We start from the raw sequence: 16,289 nt of genomic DNA on the forward strand, positions 1-16,289 counted from the left end.
GCGTCGGAGGCATTGTGAAAGTGGGTGGGACATTTCAGCGGGGGGTGTGGGGGTCCTCCCCCAGAAATTTTTTTTTGGACTAGATGCAATTTCCTGAATTCTGGTACATTTTAACAGGTTATTTAGATACTTCTATATAACAAAATAAAGCCAGCCTACGAAATTAATAAAAAGTAAATCATGCATAATTTAAAAATAACTCAGTAGGCTACTTGGCTACGCAATAAGGTTTCCATTACAGCACCGCGGACGTTCAATGAACGTATGAAAGCGGATGGTTTGTTTGAAATCCCAACACATGGAACGTAATAGTGATCATCAAATACCTCCCCAGATTTGCCCATCAGTCCCAACATTTAACAATATAATCAAACAGTCCAAAAGTAAATTAAATATCAAACTAAAACGAAAATGTCATGCTTTAGAAGGCCTACCAGTATGCCGCTCCAAGAAACGCATGTCTCAAAATAAAACTCGCATAAGAAATAAAGGGCTCTCTCGAATACAATCCTGCCCCTAAAGGCCTAATTTGAGGATTTACAGTATCTAAGTAGACAAACTGGCTTCAGATATCCAACAGAGTGAATAGAGATTGTGCAGTCTTAGCTGTGGTTAGTGACGTGATGCTGTTAATGGGGAGTTTTACATAGCCTAGCGTAAGGTTATTATTTATTTGGCATATAAGGCTTTTTACCTTATCAAAAGTGAGGGGGACGACTGATCTCTTCAACACTGCGGGGGATTTGGCGCTTGTCACTGTGTGTGTGACAGAAGCGGAATGGGAGAATGCGTGTAACAAAAAAAAAAAAGTTTATGAGCGATTTACGCGAAAATGGGAGAATCCAATGAAAATGACAATGAAGCACTAAACAGATGCTGAAAACAGCACTGGTATTTCGCACGGCAAAAGTGGGGGTGGGGGGTCCAAACTAACAATTTTAAAGAGTGGGTGGGTGTTTTGTAAGAATTTAAGAAATGTTTGTATATTTTGCATCAATCAGATGCACTTTCAAAATAAATTCAGAGGTCAGACTTGCTTATTTTTATAGAAATATTTGTGCTGTAGCCTAAGCTATTTTGCACTTCAGAATTATAACCATGCACACACAGGTGGAATAGTTATGGTGATATTGCAATAAGTTCACAACCACAAAAACATATGCTACAGGGTCATTCCGTGTGAAATCACCCAATTTCAGCGCAATTTGGCAGGTGACCCTCTCCGAAAAATCTGAAAAAAATCACAGGTGTTTGTAGACCAAATCCATGCATAGATCTTAAATAGTATATCTGTATAACTAATCGTTGCAAAACTACAGCCCTTTGAAACTTCATGTCATTTTAAGCATTGTGGTGAACAATCCTTTTTGGTCAACTTCCAGCATTATTGGCTCTTTTGGTATTTCACACACATTAGTGAAACTATGTGAATAGAAGTACATTTTCCTGTTGAATTAAAATATCCAATCGGATCAGACGTATCTTGTATACTTTCCCCTCTGCAAAGCTCTGAAAATGGCTATAAATTCATAATGTGAAAAGACATCATCACCTTTGAGGGCTTCTCATTCAAAAAGTATGTGACACAAATTCATCAGATTTTTTTCCTACAAATATATGTATTATAAATATATGTATTATAAGGTCCTGTCCATGCATTAACTTTGGTTGTTATCATTTTCATATTTTCAGAGCATTTTTTTTAAATTGGGCTTGATTTTCAAAAAGCCTGTTTTCATCTTCTCATTTCACCACGTGGACAGTTAACAGGATTTTTTTTAATTTTACCATATATCATTCTGTATGTGAGGATCATCTGCCCAAAATTTGGGCTTGTTGCTGAGTTTCTTCATTGAGATAAGATTTTTTATTAATATTTTCTATAAATCCACTGAATTTGTACTGGATCTGCAGTACCACTTTGCACCACATGTGGTGCTCTTTTAATACAATGGAAGTCAATGGAAGAGTAAGAGAGTCACTTGTTTGCTGCACATATCCAATCTAAACACACAGTTTATGGTTCATAGTTGAATTGGTCCAAATAATTATTGCAATATGAACAACATACTACTCATACATAAATCTTATTTAGAGAAAATAAACTGATCAAGTAAATTATACACACATAAGACTGACTGGTCATCATACATGCAGCAAGTGCAGCATTTAGCATAATTACCATCTTTGTAATGAGTTTTCTACACCAGCTTCAACCTATCAGTGCCTATGTGAGCACTTTAATAATTTCTAGCCAGCTGGTTAGGCAAAGTCTATATTCATCGTCATGCTTGGGATGCAGTCCTCTGTGATACATAGACAAAGAGCATCAAGATGGAGATCAGTGCTTTAACAAACAATCAAACAATGGGTTTCTAAAATTCAGTTCATCAAGGTATTTCACTTGATGAAGATGACCATGTGTGTTTCCATCACAAGTATTCATAACAAGGTTTGAGGACTCGTGGATCCAAGAGGCATTTGTAAAAAGATGATAAATCTTTAGTATTGATTTTTCTGCATCTGACAATGCACTGAATTTTAGAAACCCCTTTTTACTTGAACCATATGAACCATAAACTGCGTGTTTAGATTGGATATATGCAGCAAACAAGTGACTCTCTTACTCTTCCATTGACTTCCATTGTATTAAAAGAGCACCAATGGTGAGACAAGTGGTACTGCAGATAAAGTACAAATTCAGTGGATTTATAGACAATATTTGTAAAAAATCTTATCTCGATGAAGAAACTCAGCAACAAGCCCAAATTTTGGGCAGATGATCCTCACATACAGAATGATATATGGTAAAATTAAAAAAAATCCTGTTAACTGTCCACGTGGTGAAATGAGAAGATGAAAACGGGCTTTTTGAAAATCAAGCCCAATTTAATAAAAATGCTCTGACAATATGATAATGTTAACAACCAAAGTTAATGCATGGACATGACCTAATAATCCATACATGAGTGGGAAAAAAATCTGATGAATTTGTGTCACATACTTTTTGAATGACAAGCCCTCAAAGGTGGTGATGTTTTTTCACATAATGAATTTATAGCCATTTTCAGAGCTTTGCAGAGGGGAAATTACACAAGATACACCTGATTTGATTGGATTGTTTAATTCAACAGGAAAATGTACTTCTATTCACATAGTTTCACTAATGTGTGTGAAATACCAAAAGAGCCAATAATGTTGGAAGTTGAACAAAAAGGATTGTTCACCACGATGCTTAAAATGACATGAAACTTCAAAGGGCTGTAGTTTTGGAACCATTAGTGATACAGATATACTATTTAAGATTTATGCATAGGTTTGGTCTACAAACACCTGTGATTTTTTTCAGATTTTTTGGGAGAGGGTGACCTGCCAGCCACTGGGTGATTTGACACGGAATGACCCTACATTTCACAGTTCAGAAATACATTTCAGCACTCCATGAAATTATGCAGAAGTGGTCACCTGTGTTATTCAGCTAGTCTATTTAAGATAATATATTGGTCATTGTAATGGCCATAGCCTATAGCCTACATGCTATTCCTTTTTCAGGATGTACCCATATCTGCATGATGTGAATGTTTGCATATGGCTTATGTCAGGCTTTATATCAATATTTGTGTCTCGTTATTTGATTTTCTTCATATTTTTGCATTAATGTCACTAAGCATGCCAATATAAATATATTCATTTATCTGTAATGAGATTGGCTGGAACCTGACAATATAAGAACCATGATAGTGGGATAATCTATGGCTGAGCAATTTACAAAAATGTATGTAGGCCTACTGACAAATAGTTAACATTAGAATACATTATAATTTCGCCCCAATGAGGCTATGTAGAAATGTGTTGCAATTTCAAAACCGGATTACTCAGGAACCACTTATTGCACAGAGGTATGCTTTATATCCTCGTATTCGGTAGGTTTGCTGTTTATTGTGAAATAGGGTTTTCCACGTGTTGTGTGAAGGGTTAGTGAAATATTAAACCGAGAGTAATGGGTAAATGCAAATATGATTAGCCTAAATTGCACGTCGGTTCAATGTTAATTCTCTCGCGAACCATTTATCACAGCAACTTGGCGCTAATATCATTGGAAAGCTTAGATTCCGCACGTTCACATGATGTGTGATATCATATGTATAGGTTTAGTTTAGTTGAACCTCATCTGCCAGGTATTTGACCTACCAGGTTGACACTTCAGCGTGAAAAATACTCAATAATACTCAAAGCATACCTGAAGCCGGGGAAATGCGGGGGGGGGGGGGATGCGCCTGGGATGGCTTCTGAAGTAGCATCGCAAATGAGAGAAAATTTAGAAAATTCCACAGACAGGGGGTGCTCTTGAACCCTCTAACCGTCTCTGAAAGCATAATCGTGGCTCAACAGGTAGATCTATAGATAGGCTAAACTCATTTTTCAGGCATCTGACCGACCGGGAAGACACTTCAGCGTGAGAAATCGGGGGTGTGGCGTGTGAGAGTGTGAAACTAATCAAATGCGTGTGTCTCACGGCCAATGCGTGAGAGTTGGCACCTATGAAACTCTGAGCGGACAGGTTAGTGTTTGACGGACATTTACCCATCTGTGGGCCGTGAATGATGTCAGGAGTCCTCTATGAGCTCTGCTATCTGAAGTCTGTCTGCAGGGAAGCAGATGCATGCACACAATCTAAATTGGACCTCTTCAGAATGTTCATAAAACCAACTGCCACACACTGACCACAGAGTAACTGGCCAGACTGGTGATTGGACACAGAGTTTAGTAGAAGTGGAGGTCACCTTTAGAGAGGGCAGAGCTCATCCCAGGGTCGGGGGAGTAGGGTTGGTGTGATGGTGCATGCCGAGGATGCCAGATGAGAGAGGGAGAAACTATGTCTGGATTAACGTGGCGTGGTGTGGCGTGGTGTGGGCTGTCCGACGGCTAACTGAGTGACTGATACACTTTATGATAGCCTCAGGGAGTCCGAGCAGTGTGTGTGTGTGTGTGTGTGTGCGTGTGTCTCCCTGCCTGTGAAGACCCTAGATACACACGATTGGAACAGAGGAGCCGCAGTGAGTCAGTTCCTCTCATGTTGTTAGTTTCCTCTGGGGAGAGCAATGCTCTTCCTGTGACGCCCAAGGATGAGTGGTGGTGGGGGTGAAATGAGTGTGGACTCACTCCTTGCAGTTGCCGGGCAGCCCGCTCAGGCTCCCTGGAAACGGCTGTGTACACTTCCTGTCCCCAGGGTCGGGGTGGGTGCAGCAGTGCCAAGGGGAGGCTTCTGGAATCAACATCAGCACGGGTGCCTCTCAAGGTCCTGATTGGGAGATGGGAGTGTGGAGTCTGCCTGGCTTCTCTATGGCTGCTTTCAGACATGTCCTCCACAGTAGATGCAGAGCTTTATCAAATGGAGGTCCTATGATGCTAACATGCGACATTATGCGGTCATATGTGTGAGCTACACCGACACACATTAACAGAATCTCTGTGTGGTTGAACAGGTTGAACACGCACATGAGCAGAATCTCTGCATGTTCTTTGCTTCGTTCAGGAGCCGGTTATGCTCCTCAGATATAGGACCCAACTGCTTGACATCGGCAGAACATGTGGATTTACACGTAGGTCTGAAAGCAGCTTATGTGTTGTGTCTGTCTGTCAGGAAAGAGAGGAAAAGGAGGGTGTGTGTGTATGTTTGTCTGTCTAGTTCTGTCAGGAAAGAGAGGCAGTCCTGAGGAAGCCAAACTGGAGAATTGAGGAGTGGATCTCAGTCTCTCTCTCTCTCTCTCTCTGTGTGTGTGTGTGTGTGTGTGTGTGTGTGTCTGTGTGTGTGTGTGTGTGTGTGTGTGTGTGTGTGTGTCTGTGTGTGTGTGTGTTGTTTACTTGTCTCAGAGAGCTCTTTCTCTTTCTGTGCATGTCTCTGTATTGGTGTGTGAGGGGTGGATTTTTTCTCTCTCTCTATCTCTCTCTGTCTCCCTTTCTCTCTCTCTCTGAAGTTAGTCCTTAGAGGACCTGTGTATGTGTGTGTGTGTGTGTGTGTGTGTGTGTGTGTGTGTGTGTGTGTATGTGTGTGTGTGTGTTCATTACTCACTATGTTTTATGGCTGAGTAGAGTCAGTATTTGCACATGTGGGAACCTGAAATATTGCACAAGCTCTGTGCACATGCACCAGTTACTGTAAGCATTACGTAATCGTAACTGGATCAAGCCAGACGTTAGCATCTGAATAGCATCTGAATTTGCGCCACAGACTTTAGACCAGAGAGTTCTGTGGCGGAATTGTTTTCTGAAACTGCAAAATATCAACAGTGAATGTTTGCGCCGGAACACGTCCTGTCTTTTCGCCGAACCACCCACGTGGGCGCAATCGAATTCCCTAATTTACAGGCATGTACCTGTGGAGGGAAAATTCTGCTGACTGCAAAATAGGAAAGACAAAAGCGCGAGTATACAAAGTCAATTGCACTGGGGTGCAAAATAGAGCCCTTTATGTTTAGGTGCACACACACACTTCCTGCTGGACTGCTGCACACACACACTTCCTGTTCCTGCTGCCAAGTGCCATGACCTTAAGCTTATGCCAGGTCAACTCTCACTGCTTACCTGCCTGTGTGCTTTCCGGAGTCTTTGTTTGATCACCTGTGTGTGTATGTGTGTGAGTGTGTGTGTGTGTGTGTGTGTGCGTATGTGTGTGTGTGTGTGTGTGTGTGAACCCAAAACATAAAATACTTTTGGGCTTCCCAAATGCTAGGGGGGTTCGGGGGCATGCTCCCCCATGATGAAAATTTTGAAAAATAACCCCTTAAATGATGACTTTAGGTGAATTTTGTGGAAACTAATTGATAAATTGACCTAAAATATATTGCATGCATTGAAAGCATAATACAGTCTATAAAAACCTACACAGGTTGTTATATTCAACTCATTTTAAGCAAGTCTATTGGGAGTTTGATCTCATCACATAGGCTACTACATCAAGGTAAAGGTCACACCTTAAATTCACCTTAACATGACATTTACTGAGAGTAGGGAAATATCTTATAGCCTAAACAAAGCAACACAGTCAGGCAGGGGTAGCTCACTGCAAATAACCCCTTATACCTCTAAATTTTAATAAACAAATCAACAGTGTGGTCCGAAGTGGCTTTTATCAACTCAGGCCAGATGTACGTACATTTGCGAACGTAACGTTATCAGCGCCATGGACAAACCGCAGACTGCGAACGCTGACAGACCCAAGTTTCCGTCGTATTTATCAATCGTTCAATCCTTGGTGTAAACTGCCCCTTTCTCTGCCTCTCTCCGCCCATAAACGCAATTTATGAACGTCCACAACTGAATGGCAGAGCCTACAAGCGCAGTTGAATGAAGTTAACTGATGACAACATTAAAAAGAATCAAACGTTTAGCGATCATGAAATAATACCATAGATGATAAGATGTCAACGAGCAGGGAGATAATGAAGATCAGTAGTTCTACTCAAACTACTTGTGAACGTAGGCTATGGAAAATTGGTCAAATCTAGCCAGTAGGAAAGTTTAAGTGAATGACGTGAAAGTGAAAGTAAGACATTCGAAAGGCCAACGAAAGTTAATGTTGCTTTTGATAGCCTACAAAGACTTGCAAAACTGGTGCTCTAAATAGCGATTCTGTTGTCTTTGAAAGGTTCTCTTATTGAAGCATTGAACTTCAATTTGGATTAACACCTGCTTTTACAAGGCACAAGTATTTAGGCGCAGAATAGACGTGCGCTTTCAGGAGCAGTCTTTGTACATACCGCGGAATACATAATAAGGCGCTCTTTACTCTTCCCCTCCCATCTTTTTAGCTAAACTCCCACTTTCCCCTGGATCCTCCCATGAATGCATATGCATGACATGACAATCGCAATCTGCCACTTTCAGCTCCCGCAACAGGCAGTTTGCACTTTTACATCATTGCGGCCTGTTTGTACATACCTCGCCATGATTTTACACGCACGTTGCGAAACAAATACGCCTGAAGTGGGCGCAAAAGCGTTAGTACATCTGGCCCTCAGAGTCATAGCTAATCTCAAGTCCTTTTTATCACAAAACGACCTTGAAACCCTTATACATGCTTTTATTACATCCAGACTCGATTATTGCAATATTTTATACACAGGACTGACCCAATCCAACATTCATAACAGATGGTCCAGAATGCAGCAGCCAGATTGCTTACTGGTACTAAAAAGAGAGAGCACATCACACCAGTCCTGGCTCAGCTGCACTGGCTTCCTGTTAAATTTAGAATTGATTTTAAGATTTTACTTTTTGTTTTTAAAGCTCTTAATGGCCTAGCACCCCCCTACATTTCTGAAATCCTTTCTCCACACTCTACCTCTAGGTCGACCCGGTCATCTTCAAGACAACTCTTAACTGTCCCCCGCACACGTCTCAAAACAAAAGGTGACCGGGCCTTCTCTGTGGTTGGCCCAAACTTATGGAATCCCCTCCCACCCCACATTAAGTCCTCGACTAACCTTAGTTTTAAGTCTAATTTAAAAACGTACCTTTTCTGTCTTGCTTTTAACAACTTTTAATTCTGCCTTGTGCATTGTGTCTTGCGTGTGTGTCCCTTTTTACTTATTTTTATCTACCACTTACTTTTAGTTATTTATTTATCTTAATATATATATCCTGCTTACTCTATTTTACCTGTTTTACTCCATTTATTTTATGTTCTTATTTTTATATTATATATATATATATATATATATATATATTTTTTTTTTTTTTACTTTATCTATTCTACTGATCTTATTATTATTATTACTACTATTATTTATTTTATTTATTTATTTATTTTTCTAATGTACTAGCCTACTTCTTAATTCTACTCATGTAATATTATTTTCCTTTACTTTTTTATACATTTTTTTTTTTTAGCCAGACCTGTGTATCCCTGGGCCCCTTTTTATGTTTCAACTGTTGCCTAACCTCTCATTGCCATGTAAAGCACTTTGGGTCAACTCCTGTTGTGTTTAAATGTGCTATATAAATAAAAGTGACTTGACTTGACTTGACTTATAACATGTAAATTATCTGGTTACATGTTGGGCTATATTCTTTATGGGGACTTTTCATTTGAAAAGGGGCTATTGTGAGACATACGTACAGTATAGCCTAGTGTATGTCTACTCAAGGATAAAGTTATGTTAAACAATTATAGTTTGACTGTATTGGTTTAAAGTAAGCAGACAGCACTGACCTGGCGCCAAGAAATTGCTTACACTACTGCATACAGTAGATGGAATGTGTGTGTGTGTGTGAGTGTGTGTGTGTGTGTATGTGTGTGTATGTATATGTATATGTATATGTGTGTGTGTGTGTGTGTGTGTGTGTGTGTGTGTGTGTGTGTGTGTGTGTGTGTGTGTGTGTGTGTGTGTGTGTGTGTATGTCCATAGTGTGGTGGTTGAACAATGTAAGTACCAGCCGTGAAACCTGTAGGCTCAGCAAAGACATTTGTGATTTGAGTGTTTTCTTCATCTGTGTCAACGTTTCCATTCATGCCCTCCCTCTCCCAACATCTCCATTCATGCCTCCCCTCCTCTCTCTCCCCTCCTATCTCTCTTCTCCTCTCTCTATTCATGCCTCCCCTCCTCTCTCTCCCCTCCTATCTCTCTTCTCCTCTCTCTATTCATGCCTCCCCTCCTCTCTCTCTTCTCCTCTCTCTTCATGTAGAAAGGTGTGTTTTAAGACATTCATTGGACAGTCAGCAACTCTCTTCCATATTTAGACTTAGTCATTCACACACTCACTCATTTATTCACTCACTCCCTCACTTACTCACTCATTCACTCACTCACTCGCACATGCAGTCACTCGTAAACTTACTCACTCACTGCCCCTCCAGTCTCTGTTCCTTTCTTTTCCCTTTCCCTGCACTCTCTCTCTTCCCTGCACTCTCTCTCTCTTCCCTGCACTCTCTCTCTTCCCTGCACTCTCTCTCTTCTCTCTCTCTTCCCTGCACTCTCTCTCTTCCCTGCACTCTCTCTCTTCCCTGCACTCTCTCTCTTCCCTGCACTCTCTCTCTTCTCTCTCTCTTCCCTGCACTCTCTCTCTTCCCTGCACTCTCTCTCTTCCCTGCACTCTCTCTCTTCTCTGCACTCTCTCTCTTCTCTGCACTCTCTCTCTCATTGCTTAAGGCAGCTGGCTCAGGGCCAAAATATTCTAGCTGCGTCTCCCAGACAGCTGTCTTTCTTTTCACCTCTTTTCCATGTGCGTGTGTGTGTGTGTGTGTCTGTGTTTATTTGTCCCAGGGAGCTCTTTCTCTCTCTTTCTGTTTCTCTTTCTTTCAGTCTTGTTGTTTTTCAGTGTGTGTGTGTGTGTGTGTGTGTGTGTGTGCGTGTGTGTGTGTGTGTGTGTGTGTGTGTGTGTGTGTGTGTGTGTGTATGTGTGTGTGTCTGTGTTTATTTGTCCCAGGGAGCTCTTTCTCTCTCTTTCTGTTTCTCTTTCTTTCAGTCTTGTTGTTTTTCAGTGTGTGTGTGTGTGTGTGTGTGTGTGTGTGTGTGTGTGTGTGTGTTCACGAGACTGAAAGTGGGTTTATGAGTTTATTTGTGAGTGTGACACATAGTGAGAGTGAGACTGTTGGTTTGTTGGTTCACATGTGGGTTTCAGTAGGTGTGCACACACACCCACACACACACACACACACTCACACACACACCCACTCATGCTCACACCCACACCCACACACATTAGTTTGCTGTGTGGTCAGGTGACTCAGTATGGAGATAAGCCTGATCACCCTCTCTCATAAATACTTCACACTTCAGTCACAGCACCACAAAGACAATTACATATTTTGAGTGTGTGTGGCTATGGGTGTGTCTGTGTGTGTTGCATTGAGGCACAATTATCTTTGTGTGTCTGTGTGGGGTGTATGCATTTGTGTGTGTATGACTATGTGTGTGTGTATGTGTGTGTGTTTCTGTATGTGGGCGTCTCTGTGTGTGTGTGTGTGTGTGGGTAGAGGGATGGTGTATGCTGTGTGTGTGTGTGTGTGTGTGTGTGTGTGAGAGAGAGAGTTTCTGCTGTAGGTGAGCATCTGTGTGTGTGTGGGTGGAGGGATAGTGTATCCTGTGTGTGTGTGTGTGTGTGTGTGTGTGTGTGAGAGAGAGTGTATGTTTGTGTGAGAGTGTGTGTGTGTGTGTGTGTGTGTAAAGCCTTGTGACTCATCTGTGCGGAATTCTCTTAGATCTCACAACTTTACTGGAAGAGAACGCAAAATATGTGTTAGATTAGGACTTATGCTGACAAGGCCAGCTGGGATATTCCTGGAAGCTGGCGACTCCGGAGCGAGAGGGAATTCTGTGCTGTTATTTCAGCTCCATTTCATGACTCATCATCCAGACTGACTCAGGGTCACTGAGGCCATCCCCTCCGCTGAATGCTTCCTCCAGGGTCCACCTCTCCCACAGCACAACCATCAGGGCTACTTCCACTGAAACAAACACTCTTCACTCTTCACAATTTTTACAGTTTTTCTCGATTGCTGTGACCTGCTTACAGTTTTTCTCAATTGCTTTGACCTGCTTAAAGAAACTGGGATCCACTTGGTCTTTATTACAGTTTTTCTCGATCGTTTTGATGCTTGTGTCAACTCTGACATCACCTTCTCAAAACAGTTAAGACCCATGTCTGAACAAAAGCACTCTGGCCAAAATTACACATTTCTCTTGAGTTTCTCTCTCAAAACACTTAAAGGAAAATCCCGGTATTTAGCACTTTGAGTCCCTTTTCTGGGGAATTTTCCTTTAAAACATGCAGCAAAAGCAAATCTTGCCTTCAAACAACACATCCTGTTGTCAAATCACTGTGTGATTTCAATCAATCATTACGCACTGGACAACAAAATGAAAAATATAGTTCTCAAAATGAGCATTTTTGCTATGTCTGTTCCATTTCTTTCTCATTTTTCTGGTATCAGAAAAAACTGAAAAGACTAAACGTACTGAACAAAATTGTATTCATTCCTCCCAAGATGTAACTGTCATTGACATGTAAGACATACAGTAAGCACCTAGACAAGACAAATTTCATTGAACTACAACTTGTCATTTTTCATCAAAATAGACCTACAGTAAGTACCTTTTGTAGTGTTTTCTTCACCAAATAGGCTATACAATAATTTCTCTAAATGTGCCTTAGATCCATAGCCTACTTGCAAATAGCAACACAGAACAGACATGGCATCTCTTGTGGATAATGAATGATTGCTGATTGAAAAATTGTGCAAAGGAGTTTCACACAGGTGTATCAGAGATTCAGACTTGTGCAAGGAATCTCTACCACCTGTGAAAATATGTTTTCCTTTTGTTTTGCTGTTTTGCAAAAGGGTGTGAGAACTGTGTGAACCCAATGAAAATGTGTGAACACATTTGCAATAGATGATTGATAACTTTGAACAATTTTGTATGTAATGACTCAAGCAATGAAATGAAGACTACTAGTTTTATTGGGAACGACTATTCAGCATCCATAAGTATAGTTAATTTTGACTGACATGACATAAGCAAATTATAATGTTATAAAACAGCAGAGAATTGTATGAAAGCAACTGATACATGTCCAAAAGCATTTGCAATTTGTTCAGAGGAAGGATAAATTGAAATTGCTACTATGATGTGCACAAATGACTAAATGTTGTGGAGGTTTAACTAATAGAGAATTTTCATTCTGATCTGAGAAAAGCACCAAAGCGACTGAGAAAAACTGTAATACAGATGTCATTCAAATACCCCAAACTCTATTGGTTTGCCTGTGCTAAACAAAAGGAATACATCTATTCACAGGTGGTAGATTCCTTGCATAAGTCTGAGGCTACATCTACACTATGTTGGATACAAATGTAACGACACACTTTTGTTACATTCGCCTGTTCGCCTTCCCTTCCACATAGAGCTTCACAGTCCCATCTCTCCTCTGAGAGAGCTTAGTTTCTGGAAGTAAGTTTCACATTCATTTCTCCCATTGACGTTTTGGAAAAATCTGTATCTAAAGAGTTTTAGAGCATGTCTTAGGCTAACCAACTACGACGTAACTCATAAGCATACAACATATCATTTCGAGTGAAAAAACAAAGAGAAAATCCAAAAAAAGTCAAAGGTACAAGACTGTGTACATATTTTCATTTCCGAGTGAAGGAACTACTCATCCCATAAACCACCGCGCCTCACTGAATAATATATATAGTCCAAGAGACAACCGCGAAAGCCATTTGAACAACTTCTAAACGACGACAGCACGCAAACTTTTTCCTCCAAACAGAGATTTTTATATAGTAAATGTGCAGTTAATAACAGTTATTTCAGGAGTAATTGTGTAAATAATAGTGTTTTGGTATTGAATTTTATATTTATCATTGTGTATTTTAATGACATGCAATGTCGGAAATGCTAAAGGTTAGCCTGTCGACTACCTGACAAGTTTGAGTGTTTAAACTAACATTTACAGTGGGCTATTTGATAGTGTATTGGCCCTGACTAAGTTTGTGTGATGTATAAACCACAATCCTGGTTGATACAAGTACCAATGTTCGTTTAGAACGTTTTTAATCACATTAAGATTTTCGTGTTATATAGACAGTAAAAGACTATGCAATCTTGGTCAGCGATTTCCCAGATTTCGCTAGAAAACCTTACGTAACGGACTTTCCACCAATCAGAGGCATCACTGTGGGATTGTGAGATTGTTTAAGATTGTTGGTAATGAAGTGCTTATCCAAGACATTGCGAATAAAAGACATTTATCTCAAAACAATGTTAGTGCCCCATGAACTTGAACTGAATGAGCATATACAATCGCTTAGTCCAGCCATAGCTGGTTTTAAGCCTACCATGTACGATTACGGTTTTATGACTTATACCCCAATTGTCAATGGAGAAATTGTATTGGATTCTCATTTTGCTCCGCAGCTGTATCGGACGAATATAGACTGTGTGTCTGTAGTGTTGCGGAACCATCTGAAAATAGATGAAGTACAAGCCCATGTTCTCTTCCCTAATTCGTTGGGCTTGTTTCACGTGATGATGGCCATGCTGCTTTTCGAGAAGTATTTATTCATTTGACAGCCATACAGTGAATGGCAACGGATTATTTGCAACTTAAAGACGCTGTATAGCCTACTGTAACTGTGTATGTGACAAATAAATCCCTCTTGATCATGAAAAGCGCTGCATAGGCTATGTAATATATTGTCCATCACATGAGGTAGGCTATTTTATTCGTTGTCGTTCGTCGACAGAGCTACCTGGCATTCTGTGTAAACTGGAGTAGGCCTATTCCACTGCAATAGCAATCAATTGGTGCATGTAAAGAAAGACAAAACAAAAAAGAAAGACAAAACAAAAGACATTACAGTACACTGTACAGTGCAGTAGGAGACATTATGGTAACAATAAATACATTCAGTACAAAATAACAATAAACACTAACTTTACATTCAGCACAAAATAACAATAAATATTAACCTTACATTCAGTACAGAGTAACAATAAATACTAACTTTTTTACATTCAGTACAGAATAACCTGAGGAGGATTGTGCAGAGTTTAAATGACACATGATTGTTAGAAGTGATTGTGAGTAGATTAGTTCAGCATGCTACAGGTTGGAATGCAGTGTTATTATCGATCGTTTGTCTTGGCCGTCTAAAAGCGTTGCAGATGGAACAGCGTGGGAGTTTCGGTCATCAGCATTCCTGATCACAGATAATGGACTGCATCACTTTGGCCGTCCACAGCGACATTCCGGAGCGCAAGGTGTGAAATTCCAGGCCGGTGAGGTGTATGGAAAACTGCTGGGGTGGGAGAGGAGGGGACTGAATATGGGAATGCTGAACACAGACAGGCGGGATCTGGCAGGCTCTGTATCCTCTCTGACGTCAAAGCCCCAGACAGAGATCCTGCTACTAGTGTGTGTGTGTGTGTGTGTGTGTGTACGTACGTGTGTGTGTGTGTGTGTGCGTGTGTGTGTGTGCACATGCATTTTTGTATACTTATTGCATTCATAAAGGTATATTGGGTGCAAAAGTGGCAAGCACATTTAACTGCAGATTTTGCATGTGCACACTAAAGTCATAAATGTGTAACAGTAAAGTTGAAGTTGTACATATTTTTTTTATATCTTGTTAACACAAAATAGGGGCTACGGGTTCACAAATCCTTTTTACAGGTACACAAATCCTATCCTGTGAGTCACAACTTTCAAGAGTCACGCACTCGACACTTTTGCTCCAATCGTTGCAGCGCAGTTGGTGCGAAACACATTTGCACATCCGTGTTTCATAATCTGAGAACATGCACAACATTCGTGCATTTGTAAACCCAAATGTGAACTAATGCATCCGAAGTTGTGCATCTGAGAAATTATTTCTCATTAATAAAATTATACAGATCGCTTTGATTTTCTTGCACGACTACAAGTCAATTGATACAAGTGCTCGAATCTGCTTCTACGAGTGACGATACTTTTGCTCCTGGCTAGGTGATATAATAGGACCAAAAAGATTTGTATGTGTGCACGTCGAGCGAATCGATCGAGAAAACAAGGCGGCCGGATCTGGATCGCGCTCAGACTACCATTGCCTGCTCATAAGGTAAGTAACATGATAATAATATAAAGAAAGTTATCTTGTTTGTTGGTTTATATTATCATGACAGCTATGTTTAGCTTAGTTTATCTGCTTGCTAAATCCTCCAGTGCCAGATCAAGCTAGCTATCACTAGATAAATAACTAGTTTAGAAGTACAGAAATATAACACTGCCCGTCCAAAATCGTTAGGACACACAATCTGACACAATCGTTCTGCAATTTTCGAACAGCTGACTTGTATCTTGCACGAAGACTATTGGATAGTGCTAGGCAAGTTAGCAATTGTTTGCTGTGCAGACATTATGAATAATAAGGTCGTAAAACTTAACACCGCACACCGCAAAAAAATTTTCCTCGCTTTGTGCAAAGAAAAACTATAAATCGTGTGTCCTTCATTGATAAGGAAACATACTGAGGTTACTTACTTTATGAGCAGGCAATGGTAGTCTGAGCGTGATCCAGGATCCAGATCCGGCCGCCTTGTTTTCTCGATCGATTCGCTCGACGTGCACACATACAAATCTTTTTGCTCCTATTATATCACCTAGGCAGGAGCAGAAGTATCGTCACTCGTAGAAGCAGATTCGAGCACTTGTATCAATTGACTTGTAGTCGTGCAAGAAAATCAAAGCGATCTGTATAATTTTATTAATGAGAAATTATTTCTCAGATGCATTAGTTCACATTT

This window comes from Alosa pseudoharengus, unplaced genomic scaffold (assembly GCF_046254945.1).
Source record: "Alosa pseudoharengus isolate Yale_2024_CS ecotype anadromous, Long Island Sound unplaced genomic scaffold, YU_APseudo_1.1 YU_APseudo_1.1_scf_2, whole genome shotgun sequence".
In the NCBI taxonomy this organism is placed as follows: domain Eukaryota; kingdom Metazoa; phylum Chordata; class Actinopteri; order Clupeiformes; family Clupeidae; genus Alosa; species Alosa pseudoharengus.